At 36.1% G+C, this 16,200-nt stretch overlaps 1 protein-coding gene across 4 annotated transcripts in view; it reads right to left on the bottom strand.

Annotated features, from left to right (window-relative positions):
- Lrrtm4 (leucine rich repeat transmembrane neuronal 4) overlaps positions 1-16,200 on the bottom strand; it is a 782,955-nt gene that overhangs the window by 363,220 nt on the left and 403,535 nt on the right. The window lies entirely within an intron of this gene.

Below are 16,200 nucleotides of genomic sequence, written 5' to 3'. Positions count from 1 at the left end.
TGTGTGAGTTACCATATATCTATGTAGTGATATGCATACATATTACAGGGGCTATGTATACACATTAGGTATCTACATGCATACATGTGAGTTTATTTTATGTTTCATATATGGACAAGCATTCTATCTATCTTATGTTAAAGAAAATTGATGAATTGTCTGCAATAGAGAACTAGACAAATGCTCATAGTCTCAACTGAATTGATTTATGAAATGTTTTGTTGTTTATCCCCATTCATTTTTTCAAGTAAATATAAATTTTCATGTTCAAAGATAACTTGCCATAGCTATTGTTTATTTCATATTTGTGTTGACATAATCTATTCAATGAAGATATTATTAGTTTTCTAAAAAGTAAAATAAAAATTGAATAGAAAGATTAACATTGTATTTAAGAATCCTTAACAAGGATGAGTACACAATTAAATAGATAGAAAAACTTCAAATTGGAACTACTGCATACAAAATAAAGATACATGAGAAAGAGCATTATATGGTATCTTCTTGTCTCTCATGGATTCTTTCTCTCTGTAGACTAAAGGGAAAGAATTTCTGCACAAGGCATCCAAATGCTGAATCCATTATAAGAAAGGCTATTTAAGTAAGAAAGATAGATCCCTTTCATAGGAAATCAATTTTAGAAACTTACTTTTTATAGATTTTCTCACCCTTCAAGAGAAATGTAAGTGTAGAGAGAAATGGGAAATGACAAGGGGTCTTTTCTGCACATTGCTGGAAAGGTCTGTGCTGTTAATGTGGGTTCTTCAGGGAGTTGATTTAGTGAAACCTAGAAATGGATGAGCAAAGCACACAGAATGTTTCAGGAAGAGAAAACGAAAATGAGGCACTAGGTCCCTGCAAGGTATTTTAACTCCTGGCTTCTCCATAGCATGCTGAATCATACCCCTCCTCCTTCTCTGTGGACAGCTACAAGTTTTATTATGCAAATCCTAGGATTTGTGAGAGATCCTGAAATTTATGCTTTTGTTCTTCTACTGGAATCTGAGAAGTTTCTCTACTCCTGTTATCCACAAATATGCCTTTTTCATCTTCTCATCACTTATTTTATAAACATCCATACATACTGACAAAATCCACAGAGCACACAATGTTTTCTTATTTCCTAAGTAAGTATGTTATTCTTTTCTGCTTAGCTTAAATGTCACTGGCTTTTTATATACTTATCCCACTGACTTGGGCTCAGTGAGCATTTTTCTACAGTCCAGGCCTACTTGCCTAGGAATGGTGCTACCCACAGTGTGTTGATACCATCTACAGCAATCATCAATCAAGATAATATCTCACAGACACGTTCACAGGCTAATGTGGCCTGGACAATCCCTTAGTTACTTTCTATAGATTTCTTTCAACCTTCAAGAAATATGTAGTTATAGAGAAGAACTGTGAAATGACAAATGTCCTTTTCTGTCAATCCCTTAGTTGATACTCCCTTAGAAAATTCTAAACTGTGCCCAGTTGACACCTATTTCTAAGTAGGACAGGGAAAAAGAAATTAAATAGTTCATGTGCATAATAGATACCATTTCTAAGCAAATGCTTAGATGGTAGGATCTCCTTCCCTGAGGTGTTATATCTCAATATAGAGGTATAAAATAACCATGAAAGAAATTCTGAAAATTGCAGATGTATATTAAGATCTGCCTTTAAATTTAAGACCAAATTGTGCATTCCTGATATATCTAGTCCTTTGTGATTGACTCAGTCAAAACAAACTGCTTTTTCATTGATCTCACCAAGAAATTTCATCTGTGAAAATTATATAAATCTTCCACAACCACTCATTGATAGAAGAAATAATTCACTGATCAGGAAAGATAACTTTGTGCTACAATCAGGATGTAAAGTGAATAAATAAATTTATTAAAGGAACAATGTTTTCTTCCACTTATTAAAAAGAGGGGATAGTTGTGTTAACATCTTAATGCTCAAATTTGTCTTTAATTTGGGTTGATTTTTATTTGTACTTTTTACAAATCTTTTTATTCTTGTCATTTGCAGTCTTTCTGTGTAATTTCAAATAAAGATTCCCAATTAAGCTAACAGTCATGATGGACTCTTCTTTAATTTTCTTGATCTTCAGCTTCTCAAAATGTTTTCAGTGATCTAACACTATAATCATTAAATGATAACATTATATAATCTAGAAGATAAAGTTTGAAGTTAAAACACAATATAAATAAGCACTCATTACTCCTTTATTTAACATCTAAGTTACTAAAGATTCCCCACTAAGTTGTTCTGTACCAGGGCCCACCATTTTGTCTCTTGTGGGAACGAATGGCCCAAGATAAGAAAGAAGTCTGAGTTCTGAAGTCAGGACTGAGAGTCGCTGAGACCCATAAGATTAAAGAAACACAAGCAAATGTAACCTGCTTTATTCCTTCTGGAAAAAGCACTCAGTGAAGATGGAAGACCTGTCTATTTATGCATGTACATGCAGGAGTCTACAGGTACCTCTCTGATTTCTAAGACATACAGAATCACACAAAGCCAACATTTTGCTAGAAATTATATCATGTACCCAAGTCGCACTCATCTCCCTGTCCCCTTGTATCTTCCCTTTGCTCTTGCAACCTATCCCCCAAATAAAAACATACAAACATACAAACACACAAACAAACAAAAAATCAATACAAAATAAGGTGTAGAAAGCATCTCATTGTGGAAGCTGAGGTATATCAAAGTGTGCTCTATAGGATACACCTGTGAGCATACATCTTCACTAGCAGTTGCTCATTGCAATGAGTCCTTGGTCTGGTTAGATGCCACCATCAACATGGGATACTCACTGGAGCACCTCCCAGTTTTCCTGTTGTCGCTCTGTGTCATAGAGATCCTGCAGCTTTGGATCAGCAGGACTGGCTCTTTCATGCATCCCAACAGTCCATAGATGATATAGATTTTGTGGTAGTACAACTCAAAGCTCTGGAAGTGGGTGGGTATGAGTGGTAGCTGAACTGGTCAGTATGTCAGCTCTCCCTTATCTGCACCACCAGGACAAGCTCTCCAGAGGTGCTCCAGATAGACCACTCAATGGTATCATTTGGAGGAGGCAGGGTCTGCGCCCTCATTCTCATGTTCTCTGTTCTGGTTCACCCACATGCATACCTCCAGAATCAGCTCCACTGTGCTTCCCAATAGGGTGGGGGCTCTGCCTGTGGGGGGTAGTGCAGCACTTCATCTCACATGCCCTTCCAGAATGGCTCATTAAAATGCAAAACAAAAGCTTGAGAGATATTTAAGAGCATGCACAGCTTTTGCAAACAACCTATATTCAATTCCAGGTACCTATGCTGGATGGCTTACAACTACAGTGACTCGAGATTTGCCGCATATGTACCCATCTTCTGGTCTCCTGCACTAGAGTACACATGCACAAAAGCAAAGACACACATAAAAATTAAATAATACCTTTTCTAAAATATTAAGACACATTTTTTGTATTCAGATTCAACAATGTACTTGAGCTGACATGAGGGCAGTGGGAGGGAGAGGAGGGAGAGTGAGAAAACAGCCATGTAAGTCCAAGTACGTATATGTATATGTATATGTATATGTATATGTATGTGAAATCTAGAGATTATTTTCAGGTTTCATATCAAAAGTGCCACCAACCTACTTTTTGAGACAGTCTTTCACTAGTTTGAAAGATATTACAGAGGATAAGATGTTTGTCCATCTGTCTGTCCCTGTCTACCCCACAATAGGATTACAAGTCTTTTTACCCTGCCCAGTGAATTTTGTGTCTCAAACTCAGGACCTCATGCTTGTATAAAAGCTATGTTACTATGGGAAACATCTCCCCAATTTATACAAATAGAACTTTTATAAAAGGCAAATGGGTAGAAGAAAGGTCTGGAAGAATTTGAGATAAAATGGGGATTTGGCAATGAGAGTACAAATCCTACATAGAATAAACAATAAGCAGTGAGTGACTGGCATTTCTCTATCCAGGTTCATCCATGCTATAGAAAACATCTGTCAGGAATCTAACCAGTCTTATTGTGAATATAGCAGCTACACAGGAAATAGGCCTTGAGTTATTGAGCATAGCCAATAGCCACAGTAAGCATTTGAGTTTAAATGATGTCTTCGTTGCATTTTATTTGTTTAGAAATGAAGTTAAGCTAGTGTTGGCAGCTTTGCAAATTGCCCAGACAGGCAGGCCAACTCAGTACTAACAGAAGGAAATATCGAGGATGCTGTCTGATATAACACAAAGGGTGCATTTCTGCTTTCAATACAAGGGAACTAGAAAAAAATGTCCTATGTAAAATTAAAAACAAAACAAAACAAAACAAACAAAACAAAACAAAACTGGATTAGCTCAGCAGTTTCTTCTCTTCAGACAAATCAGCTTCCTACCAAGCACTGACCATGGAAACTTATGTCACTATCTACAGTCTGATGGAGTGACCTTTGAATAGAAAATTGCTCCTCTTCCCTCCTCAGAGACAAGGTATTCCTCCCTTGGGGAGCACTCAGTCATGCTGAGTGTCACGTACCTTTTTACCCTCCTCTCATAAAATAACAAACTATCAGCATAAAGACTCATGCCTATTAACACAAAATCACTTGCGCCCTTCAGTTAGAAGTCAGTATGAGAGGCAGTGCCACACAGGTAAAGATACCATATGGCAGTAGATCATCAAGCAGAAGACAGTTACAGTGAGGATAATGACTTGTAATTCTCCAACATCAGCCCATTTTGAAAATTCATGTATTTAAGCATGAGATGGAAAATGCTTAAAAAAATAAGAGTACTCTGCTCATTTTAACATATTAATTCCTCTTAAGTTACTTTGGTCTTTATTTACTGAAACAAAATATTGTTGAGTGTTTCTGAAATTTTCAAGTAGTAACTAGTAGTGTAGTAATCAGGTATTAGGCATATGATTGAATTTCTTTTTTTTTCTTTTTTCTTTTATTAGATATTTTCTTTATTTACATGTCATATTATTTTTTCCCAGTATCCCTTCCCAGGAACCAACCAACCAACCAACAAACAAAAACAATAAGAACAAATCCCTGTTGGCTCCCCCATCCCCATGCTTGCCACCCCATCCTCTTCCACTTACCACACCATTTTTGAGAGAAAGCTTTGTGTGGTGGTGGTAGTATGAATGTGTGCATATGTTTCTACAGATGTATGCATGTGTTTCCGTGTGTGTATATGTGTGTGTGTCTATCGATCTGTTAAAAACTAAAAAACTAGAGGGTTATTTTTAATCATCCTTTATTTCTTTCTTGAGACAAGTTCTCTCACTGAACCTGAAGTTCACCAGTTCACCAAAACTAGCCAGCCAGAGAGCTACAGGCTTATTTCATGCTCCTAATTGCTACAGTTATAAGCACGCATGACTATGTGCTTTTGCATCACAACACATAGCTTTCACATCGCCCTAGATCCCAAATAAGGTCCTAATGCTTATCTGGGAAGAATTTGACTGAGTGAACCATTTCCTGAGCACTCGGAAGGTTGAAAAATAATGTAAAATAGCCTTTAAATGAAACTGCTACAAATATGGAAATGAACTCAAATGACTTAACAGGTATTAATACAGTAAAATGAGGAGGTGCAGGCTGATTTTCATATATTTCCATTGCTACATGTCATTTGTAGTACTCAGAAAAGCATTTTATAAACCAAACTAAATTAAAGTAGTACCTAAATGTGAAAGTTATTGTAAATGTTTCATATGCACCCCCAGGTTATAAATGTCAATTCTATCTAAATAAAGGACTCCTAGAATTCTAATATTTATTTTATTTTGCGACTCATAGAGTTTTGTTATACCAGGTACTGGCTCTTTGAATGAAATTTCAGTAAACTTTTCATATATAAATATAATATATTATAATTAATATATATATGTATACATATGTATATATATATATATATATATATATATATATACATATATATTCTAACATTGCTGCTCAATCTCAACTGAGATCCTAATGCTTATATGGGAAACAATTGAGAGATTGAAACATTCTGGAGCTCTCTAGAGGCTGAAAATTTTTATGTGTACATAACAATTACATATACATTAAGTATAATATATGATTATATTATACAATAATTATATACTATATATTATATAATTACATAATATAATAGAAATTATATGAAATTATATAATATGTATATTATATCGGACAAAATTGTCTTTTTATTATGTTATAACAGTCCAGAGGATTCACTAATACAATGAAAAATTGAACCACAAAAAGTACACTATGAGTAAATAATAGGAATAGAAGCCCATGTTTTGAACTCCAATAGCTATTAATCACAGCTATGTTCTTTCTGGTTTATTACATTCAGCTCTGTAGTTCAAGCTTCCAAACTTCTAGAACCAGAGATGGAAATATGCGAAAAATCTTCCCTCACCAACAGATTAAAATACTTACAGAGCACACCTACTACTACTACTAAATCTGCCCCATGCTAAGGTTTGTAATTGCTAGGGAAAACGTGGTCTCTAAAACTTTCCTCTATATCTTCACTTTTGTAATTAATATGGCATTGAAACTGCATGAAAACTTGCACAACAGCATATCATTCCACATGTTTTTCATGACAGATAATTTGGGATTTATCATACAAGTATTTTTCAATTGCTTATCTTTTGAGATTATAATATAATTTAACACTTCCTACTTCCCTATCTTCCTTCCACATGCTGATATTATATGTGTCTGTTCACACATATATGTATGCACATATGTACATATATAGGTTTAATGGCTTAGTTCTTGATCTTGTTTTCATGGTTTTCTGTGATATTTGGTTCAAGGACTAGAATCTGTCAAAGACTTAAAGAATCATTCTGTTTTTCGTTGTTGTGTATCATTAACAAACACACACACACACACACACACACAAACACACACACACACACAGACATCAATTCTCTATGTAGTTACCTTTGTTTCTATCATCAACATAACAACCATCATACCTATCTATCCTGTTTTCTAGATATCTGTCAATCTATGTCTATCACCTATCCATAATCTATTATATATATTATCTATAATTTGCTTATCAATTGTCTCTTAAAGATTTGTACATCTGTCTTCTATTTACTATCTATCTATCTAGCATCTTTTTTTCATCATCTAGCTCAGTTTCACTAATTAAATAAATGGTTAACAACTCTACTGAATAGAATTACATAATTTTTTATCTAAATGTAACCATACCCATATAGATTTAGAACTAATCACTGGATCCACAAATGAATGACAACCACATTTGGCAACTTCCTCCTTAGTAAATAAGCCAAGATACTCTGTAACAGTTTCATAACAAGAAATCCGTTGCAGGGCAGTGGTGGCACAGGCCTTTAATCCCAACACTTGGGAGGCAGAAGCAGGCAGATTTCTGAGTTCAAGGCCAGCCTGGTCTACAGAGTGAATTCCAGGACAGCCAGGGTTCTACAGAGAAAGCCTTTCTCAAAACACCAAAATAAATAAATAAATAAATAAATAAATAAATAAATAAATAAATAAAATCCTTTGATGCCTGAACAATACAATATCCTTCTACAAACTTTACAAATGCAAAGGCCAGTTATGAAGGAAAAATATGATGATTCCTTATATGTTTATAATCCCTGAAATAATTTCTAGAGAGTTTTACATAAATCCTTTAATCTTATTCCCAAGAAACATTTTTCTGAAACTCATAATATACCAAATTGTTTGTTTCTAATTTGGATCTAAAAATTATAATAGGCAAATGGATGGCACTTGAAAATTTCATCCTGAGTGAGGTAACCCAGTCACAAAAGAACACACATGGTATGCACTCACTGATAAGTGGATATTAGGCCAAAAGTTCAGAATACCCAAGATTCAATTCATAGACCATATGAAGCCTAAGAAGAAGGAAGACCAAAAAGTGTATGTTTCAGTGCTTCTTAGAACAAAATACTCGCAGGAGAAAGTATGGAGACAAAGTATGGAACGGAGATAAAGTATGGAACAGAGACTGAAGGAAAGGCCATCCAGAGACTGCCCCACCTGGGAATCCATCCCATATACAGTTGCCAAACGATATTGTGGATGCTGGTAAATGCTTGCTGACAGAAGCCTGATATGGCTGTCTCCTGATAGGCTCTGCTAGAGCCTGACAAATACAAAGATAAATGCTCTCAGCCAACCATTGCACTGAGCTCAAGGTCCTCGATGGAGGAGTTGGAGAAGGGACTGAAGGAGCTGAAGGGGTTTGCAATCTATGTGGGAACCAACAGTATCAACAGGCAAGAACCTCCAGAGCTCCCAGGGACTGGGCCACCAAACAAAGAGTACACATGTAGGGACCCATGGCTCCTCTGGCCGCATATGTGTCAGAGGATGGTCTTGTTGGTCATAAGTGGGAGGAGCGGTCTTTGGTCCTGAGGAAGTTGGATGTTCCAGTGAAGGGGAATGCCAGGGTGGTAAGGTGGGAGTGGATGGGTGGGTGGGAGAGCACCCTCACAGAGGCAAGGGAGGAGGGATGGGATAGAGGGGTTCTGGAGGGGAGACCTGGAAAGGGAATAACATTTGAAATGTAAATGAAGAAAATATCCAATAAAAAGTTGTAATAAATAAAGCAAAGTTAATACCTACCAAGGTTACACTTATCCTGTGACATTGCCACATATTAATCTGAGTTTTCAGATCAAGTTAAAATAAGAATATTATGGTCTCTCTACCTTTGAATGATACCTCAACATTCAAACAAAAGTACTGCTATCAACAATTGCAGAAGAATCACATGCAGTTTATCAAGTGCTTAGATGAGTCAATATCCATGTGCAACGCAAGCTGGATTCACAGCTTCATGTATATTCTTCTGTAAAGCACAGTAAAATCCCAACAGTAAAATTAATAACCATCCTTTATAGGAGATTTTGATTTCTGACTTCCAGCTTAGGTAGAGCAGAAAAGTTGAAAAGAAGATGTAGCTCAGCCATTTGTGGCCAGATAGAGGTAATGTTTATATCCTTTAGAAACCCACAAAACTTTCAATTTCACAAAACTGAGAACCCGTCAGTACTTTAGCCGAGTCACTGTGCAGACTAGTTCTATATCAGAGTAATCCAAACTAGAGTTATCTGATATGACAAAGCCTCCATTGAGAAAATTCAGCCACAAGAGTGAGCAGTAGACAAGCCTATAGGTTATTTTCTTAGTGATTGCCAAGGGAGGGCCCAACACTGTGCTATAAGCTTTTCCTCCCCAACGGGTTTTATCACAGTGACAGTAATCCTGACTTAGGGAGTCACTATTCATTAGCCAATTCCCTCGAGAAGACTTGTGATGGAGTGATGGAGTCTAATGTGCAGTTCCGGTTTTTAGCCAATGTTTTTAGGACCGTCTAAGGAAGACTTGGAAGTGGTAATAGAGAGGGAGAATCATGCTGTCATGAAGGCCACATATGAGAGTGAACCAACCTGTTGGAAACTCTGGAGCTATCCTGTTTTCCCTGAAATGTTGTATCAAGGTGGGCCAAGATGACCAGGCCTTTTGTATCCCACATGTATCAGTCACCAAATATAGCACTTTCTGGAAAGAGAAGAATAACCATAGATACTGTCATTCTGTTTTATTAAGACACTTCTCAAGGGAACCTACACCAGAAGACTCCTGCTAACCACCTTTCCAAGATCTTTTCTTAAAGGGGTGTATGAGAAGACCATCACAGTTGCCAGAGAGATTTGGGCAAGTGATATCACTATATCAAGCAAACAATGATTGAGCCACGTATTTGATGAGAATAACCATATTTATTATTGACAAGAACATAGAATCAACAATGGTTGACATAAGGAAAAATGTACTGACCCACAAATTGAGATTTGGACCTCAGCTGACTCCATGTAGATCTCTCCCCTGGTGGGAGGCCAGAAACTACACTAGAGTAAACTCTGAATAGCTAAATCTTTCCTACCTATACAAACATAAAACCGTCAGAAAAGATAGTCAGAAAGATAATAAGAATTCTCTTTGCCCTGCAACTAAGGAATATCCCACAGAAAGATGACTGGAGACGAAAAGCAGGCAGTACAAGACACTTGGAGAGTGTCAACAAGTTTAGGGATGATGGTATAGCTGAAGAAAAAAGGCTAATGTATTGTAATTCAGCACAGTTTACATAAGAACCACTAGAAAGTTCTTCTTCTGAAGAGTACTTGAGATGATATTGGGTTGGTAAAAGGAATATAGCATGAAATTGAAAATGTATGCTTAGATATGAAAATGTTGGAGTTTTAAAATGCAATAATGGAAGTAATAGAAAGCTAAGAAACTATAGTGAACACGAATTCATAGAATTTGGGTATACGAAAACCAGCATGAATGAATGAAAACATGATTAGGTGACGGTACACCTAACATGTGAGATAGAAAGTTTGGAAATATAATGTATTCCTTAAATTGAGATTGTAAAAGTAGAATGGAGATTTTGGTAAATTAATATTAATTAGGGCAAGTAGAGACATTTTGATATTGGTATAGCCAGTGGTTAGTTGGCTATGCTCCAGTAAATAACCCCACACCTGTGCCTATTCAAGCAAACCTAATTAAACTCAGAGGGTCACAAATAAAATATATTAAAGTTATAGGAAAAAAATGTTGAAATGAAGGGGTTTAGTAGGGTTGGGATGGAGATATAGAAGTGAGGGACATATGTGATCAAAATACATTATGTTTATTGCCAAATAAAAATTTCAGAGGCAACAAAACAGAAAGACAGAGAAAAAAGTGGAAGGCATGGAACTAGGAAAGAGTCATGGAAAGGGAGCCTTAAATAAGTGGAATAGTAGAACGCAGGTGATGTGACCATAGAGATAGAGAATAATGGGAAAGCTTCATGAATTTTAAAGAAAGCTTTAAACTGGGGATAAATATGAGGTTGACGGAGGAACAGGGCTTGAGAAGCCATTACTCACAGAACAGAGAACAAAAATTCACCATCAAAATGTATCACTTTTTAAGCCTGTTGTGGTAACAATTGGCATAGAAGGGAAATATCTAGCATGGTGCATGATGCTACTCCAGGAACACTGTATATTAAACAAACCCATCACCTGGTGTGGGCAACTCCTTATGAGCTTTGGGGCAGCAGGAACCAGACAGAGGCCCCTAAGAAATACAGCTTCTTTCTATTGCAGATAATAATAAAACCCTGTTGCTGAAGACACCACATGTTGTTTACAAGATTTTGGGAGATGAAGCTAGAACTGAACTACAAGTCTCCTTGCTGCTGGTTGACATCCACAGTGCTCGAAAGTGCTTTGCAAGATTCTGAGGATAAGACAACAATGACTTTCATTCAATGTGAAGCTTATGAACTACAGTGCCAAGCTACTGGACAAGATGTAGTGTTTGGTATAGTAGCAGCATGATTGATATAGAGGTAACCAACCACTCTAGTGTATTGGACTTGTTACTGACTTTACAGGAGGCAATACATCTTTAGTATTCTGAATCCAGACAAGACCCATGTCTGATATTCTCATAAAATCTAAGGTTGTAAATGGTGGTTAAAATAGGATACCATTGATTACTCAGACCAAAAAGGGAATCTATACCACACCATACAATGATCAATAGCACTGATAAAGAACAAACATAAGGAGTGATATAGAGAAGGACTCCCAAAAGCGATTGTCAAGGCATGACACCATCATTGCAAACATCATTGTAGCACAATAGCTAAGAATGCTTTCACAGGACTTGCCCAGAATTGGCCCTGGCTATAGTCACTAATGGATTGAGGAAAGGCTTATGGGGGTTTAATCCTCAAGGCTATACTATTTGCTACTAATGGTTTCTGAGGGAGAAATAGTTATTATCTGCAATTGTATATTCAAAAGTGAACCTTCCAGGATCTAATCATACTGGTTAAAATTCAATGGGTCATAAACCAAACATAAAAACATTAATGTGGGAATGAGTTTTATAAGGAACAGTAAAATTGTGTGTTAGGTTAGACAAATAGAAAAAGCAGGGCCCAGAATTTACAGAATGCACTATATGCATGTAAGAAATCATTAGACCAAATTTATTTTGTTAAAAAAAGCAAATTCTGGACACTAGAATGATTTTCCTTCTACTCCATATATATATATAATATATATATATTATATATATGTAGATATGTATATATACATATATATGTAGATATATATATATCTACATATATATCCATAATTTCATAATCTTGAAACTATTGGTAGGTATAAATTTTATGACAAACACAGTGATATCTGTACAGAAATATATGTCAGAAAATTAACATCTTAGACATCAGCAGTGGTTTTTTCCAGGAAGGTTTGCCTATGTGCTTGGGTAAGAGAAGGCTGTTAGACTCAGAACTTTTTGATTTACTCTAGGCATTGAGTTTCTACGATTATTCTTCTTTAAAGGAAAGTAAGGTGAAAGTATTTGAACCCCATCATTGCAAGAGACCATTCACTACTTCAGTTATCATTTATGGTCTCTGATTTGCTTGAATCTGTCTTAAGAATATGAAAAATCTAGCTCTTTAAAATCTATATGTGCAAAATTTTGATGGGTGCCATGTACTTTACCTATTTCTGTGTAGGTATCAGGATGCCTGATATGTTTATTACACAGGACTTTTAGAATTTAAAGTATCACTGAACATTTTTGAATTGTGGCATGTATGATCCTGCCATCTTCATTAGTATATAAGTTGAGAACCCAGAGACTAAGAGTGGAATTATTGCAGTAATGGAATTTTACATCTAGTTTTAACAAGGCAATGTTTAAAAGAATCTCCTTTTGTGGTGCTGTTTTGTGCTATGTTTTCTATAGGTTTAATTTCATCCTATGCTTTTGGACATTTCCAAAAATAAATTGAAGTGTATGCTCAGCGTGATTGGAAACCTAGCACATTAAAATTATAGAGAGGTCTCTTTCCAATTATTAATTTCTTTTTTACCTAGAATTGCTCTCCCATACTCAAAAATTCACCTTTATTTTCTAGTTCATATATGATGAGGGCTAATGTAGTCTCTCTCAATATCTGTTTATTCTGTCATGCATTCTACATAGTAAAATATAAGCTATTTCACCCTGTGTTCAGCCTGCTTTAACCTTTAGCATTTGAAAAGTCAAACAAAATTAAGCTACTGCACTGTAACCCAACTTTTGTACCAAGGATTGTGTTTTCAGGGTGAGTCTTTGAAAATTTGCAAGCAATAAAAATTTAGGATGCTGGTAAACAGAACAAAGTACCTTTTATTTGCTAACACAATATTTCTTTTTATAAGCTGCATTCCTTCAGGAGTTTAGCTACTTTTAGTTTCCCCCATGGATAACCATATATCCATGTGCATATGAACAGTACTAATTATACTAAATGGGTTAAATTAATTAATTGATTTCTGAAAGTCAGATATTTCTGTGAGATAGAATTCAAAGTTTCCAGAAAATAAAACTTAATTTACTAATTCATTGTGACTTCAGTTTTCAGAAGACATCAATTATTTAGAATATTATGGGAAAATCAAATCCTCTAGTATTCTAATCAGTTTTATACAATTTAATTTACCGTTGTCAAGCAACTTGTTCAGATAATAAAAATAAAAGCAATCTCTCATTTATTCTTCTCTTTTCATGAAAAAAATATTGAAGTAAACAAGACTTATTAGACCCAGAAGACTTTAGAGGGGCTTGTTTATATGACAAATCCATTTGGATTAATTTAAAAACAAAAGTAACCATCACCTGATGGCAAGAGATGAGTTCAAAAACATGAATGGGGTTTTAATTTTGAGATGATACAACAATTCATACACATCAGGGTGGGAGGACTCCAGCCAATTTCTCTTTCTGCACACATGATTTTTCCCAATAAATGTATAAACATAGAAAATTTAAGAGTGTATTCCCAAACATTGGATGTTTAGTCTCACCTGCCTTGTTGCAAAGCAAAATGGAGGCTATTGGGTTGTTTTCTGGGATCCTTGGGGCAGGGGGTGGTTTGAAGGATTACAGAGCTGTGGTACTTACATCATGCAATCACATTTCTGTCCAGTCATAAAGACATTTAAAATGGGCCTAGAAGATGGTTCATCAGGTAAAGGTGTTTACTCTCAAATCTGGTAACCTGAGTTTGCTTTACTTTAGTCACATGGTGAAAGGAGTCAACAAATTGACTACCATGTATTGACTTCCATATGTACACTATAGAAGGTGACATCCCAACACCTCTCCCTCTCTCTCTCTCTCTCTCTCTCTCTCTCTCTCTCTCTCTCTCTCTCTCTCTCTCTCTCTCTCTCTCTCTCTCTCTCTCTCTCCTCTTTCTCTCAGAATATTTGATCACACTGTGAACCCCTAGTTCATATAATTTACTGAAAGGAAAAAGGTGTTTCTAGTGGTAGTTTGGCTCAGCTCTTAGCACACACCTTTAATCCTTCAGGTTGGAATAAACAGGCACTTAATATACACATTTAATCCTGAACAATGAAAGGAAAGTTAGTTTGTAGAAGGAAGTAACTATGTTTGAAAATGATGTATGATTGTGTGACAAAAAGGTGATAAATCTGAGAAAGGATTGAAAGAACAGGATATACCCAATTCTCACTAGAAGAGACAGGAAAAGGAAGCTACTTAAGAAAGCAGTGCAGAGAGAAGAGGGAGAGAAGAGCATTTTATTAGGACAGTTGTACAGAGACAGACTGCAGAGAGAGAACAAGATAGACACAAGGAAAGACAGAATGAGGCAACAAATGACATGTAGCCAGAAGTATAGAATACATTGCCAGTTCATTTTAAGTCAAGCAGAGCAATTCAAGAGAGGCCAAAGAAGAGAAACCAGCTTGAATCAGTTAGTTTGGAGAGGAGTTTGAGCCAGAACAGCTGAATTGAATCAAAAAGAACAAGAAAAGGTGAGCTCCAAACTTTGTCTCTGCAATTTAAGGAGTTGCAGAGACGAAGTATGAAGCAGAGACTGAAGGAAGGATAATTCAGAGACTGCCCTACCTGGAGATCCTTCCCATATTCAATAACCAAACCAAGACACTACTGTGAATGCCAGCAAGTGCTGGCTGACAGGAGTCTGATATAGCTGTCTCCTGAGAGGCTCTGCCAGCACCTGACTAATACAGAAGTAGAGACTCACAACCATCCATTGGACAGAGTAGAGGGTTCCCAATGAAGGAGCTAGAGAAAGGACCCAAGGAGCTGAAGGGGTTTACAGCCCCTTAGGAGGAACAGCAATATGAACTAACTAGTAACCTCAGAGCTCCCAGGGACTAAAACACCAACCAAAGAGTACACATGGTGGGTCTTATGGCTCCAGCTACATATGTAGCAGAGGATGGCCTAGTCGGTCATTAGTGGGAATAGAGGCCCTTGATCCTGTGAAGGTTCTATGCCCCAGTGTAGGGGAATGCCAGAACTAGGAAGCAGGAGAGGGTAGGTTGATGAGCTGGGGGGGGGGGGGGTAGCGAACAGGGTTTTTTATTTTGTTTTTGTTTTTGTTTTTGTTTTTGGAGGGGAAACCTGAAAGGGGATATCATTTGAAATGTAAATAAAGAAAATATCTAATAAAAAAAGAAAAGATGAGCTTATTCAGCAGTAAGTCTTAGAGGTTTAAAACATTCTAGGCCTAGATAAGATCATATAGAGGCTAGAAGCTTTCAGTACTAGGCCTAGATTAGCCAACAGAGGCAATGAGCTGCAAAAATAACAATTACTATAGGATAATAAAAGATATGTTTACAACTCTATCTCACACACAAACACACATACATACACACATAAATAAATAAATAAAAATTCTGATTAATACCTTTTAAATAATATTTTAAAACACTCAGAAGTTGGGTTTCCATTCTTATCTGCATAAAGATGTTATCAATCCTGTCTTCTCTGCATTCCTACCTACCATCACCTACCACCAAATGCTTCATATCTTTCCCAAATCTTTCCATGCGTTTTCTAATTACTCCATTATATTGATACAATGGAAAAAAGAGGAAAAATTTTTGGAATATCCCAAGATGTTATTTTAAAACTACCTCTTGTAATATTAAATGCTATATATTATATAGTATATTATACACACACACACACTCACAACCACACACACACACTCACACACACACACACACACACATATATGTACATATATATATATATATATATATA

This window comes from Mastomys coucha, unplaced genomic scaffold (assembly GCF_008632895.1).
Source record: "Mastomys coucha isolate ucsf_1 unplaced genomic scaffold, UCSF_Mcou_1 pScaffold20, whole genome shotgun sequence".
Classification (NCBI taxonomy): Eukaryota; Metazoa; Chordata; class Mammalia; order Rodentia; family Muridae; genus Mastomys; species Mastomys coucha.
This window is presented reverse-complemented; position numbering and strand designations above follow the sequence as displayed.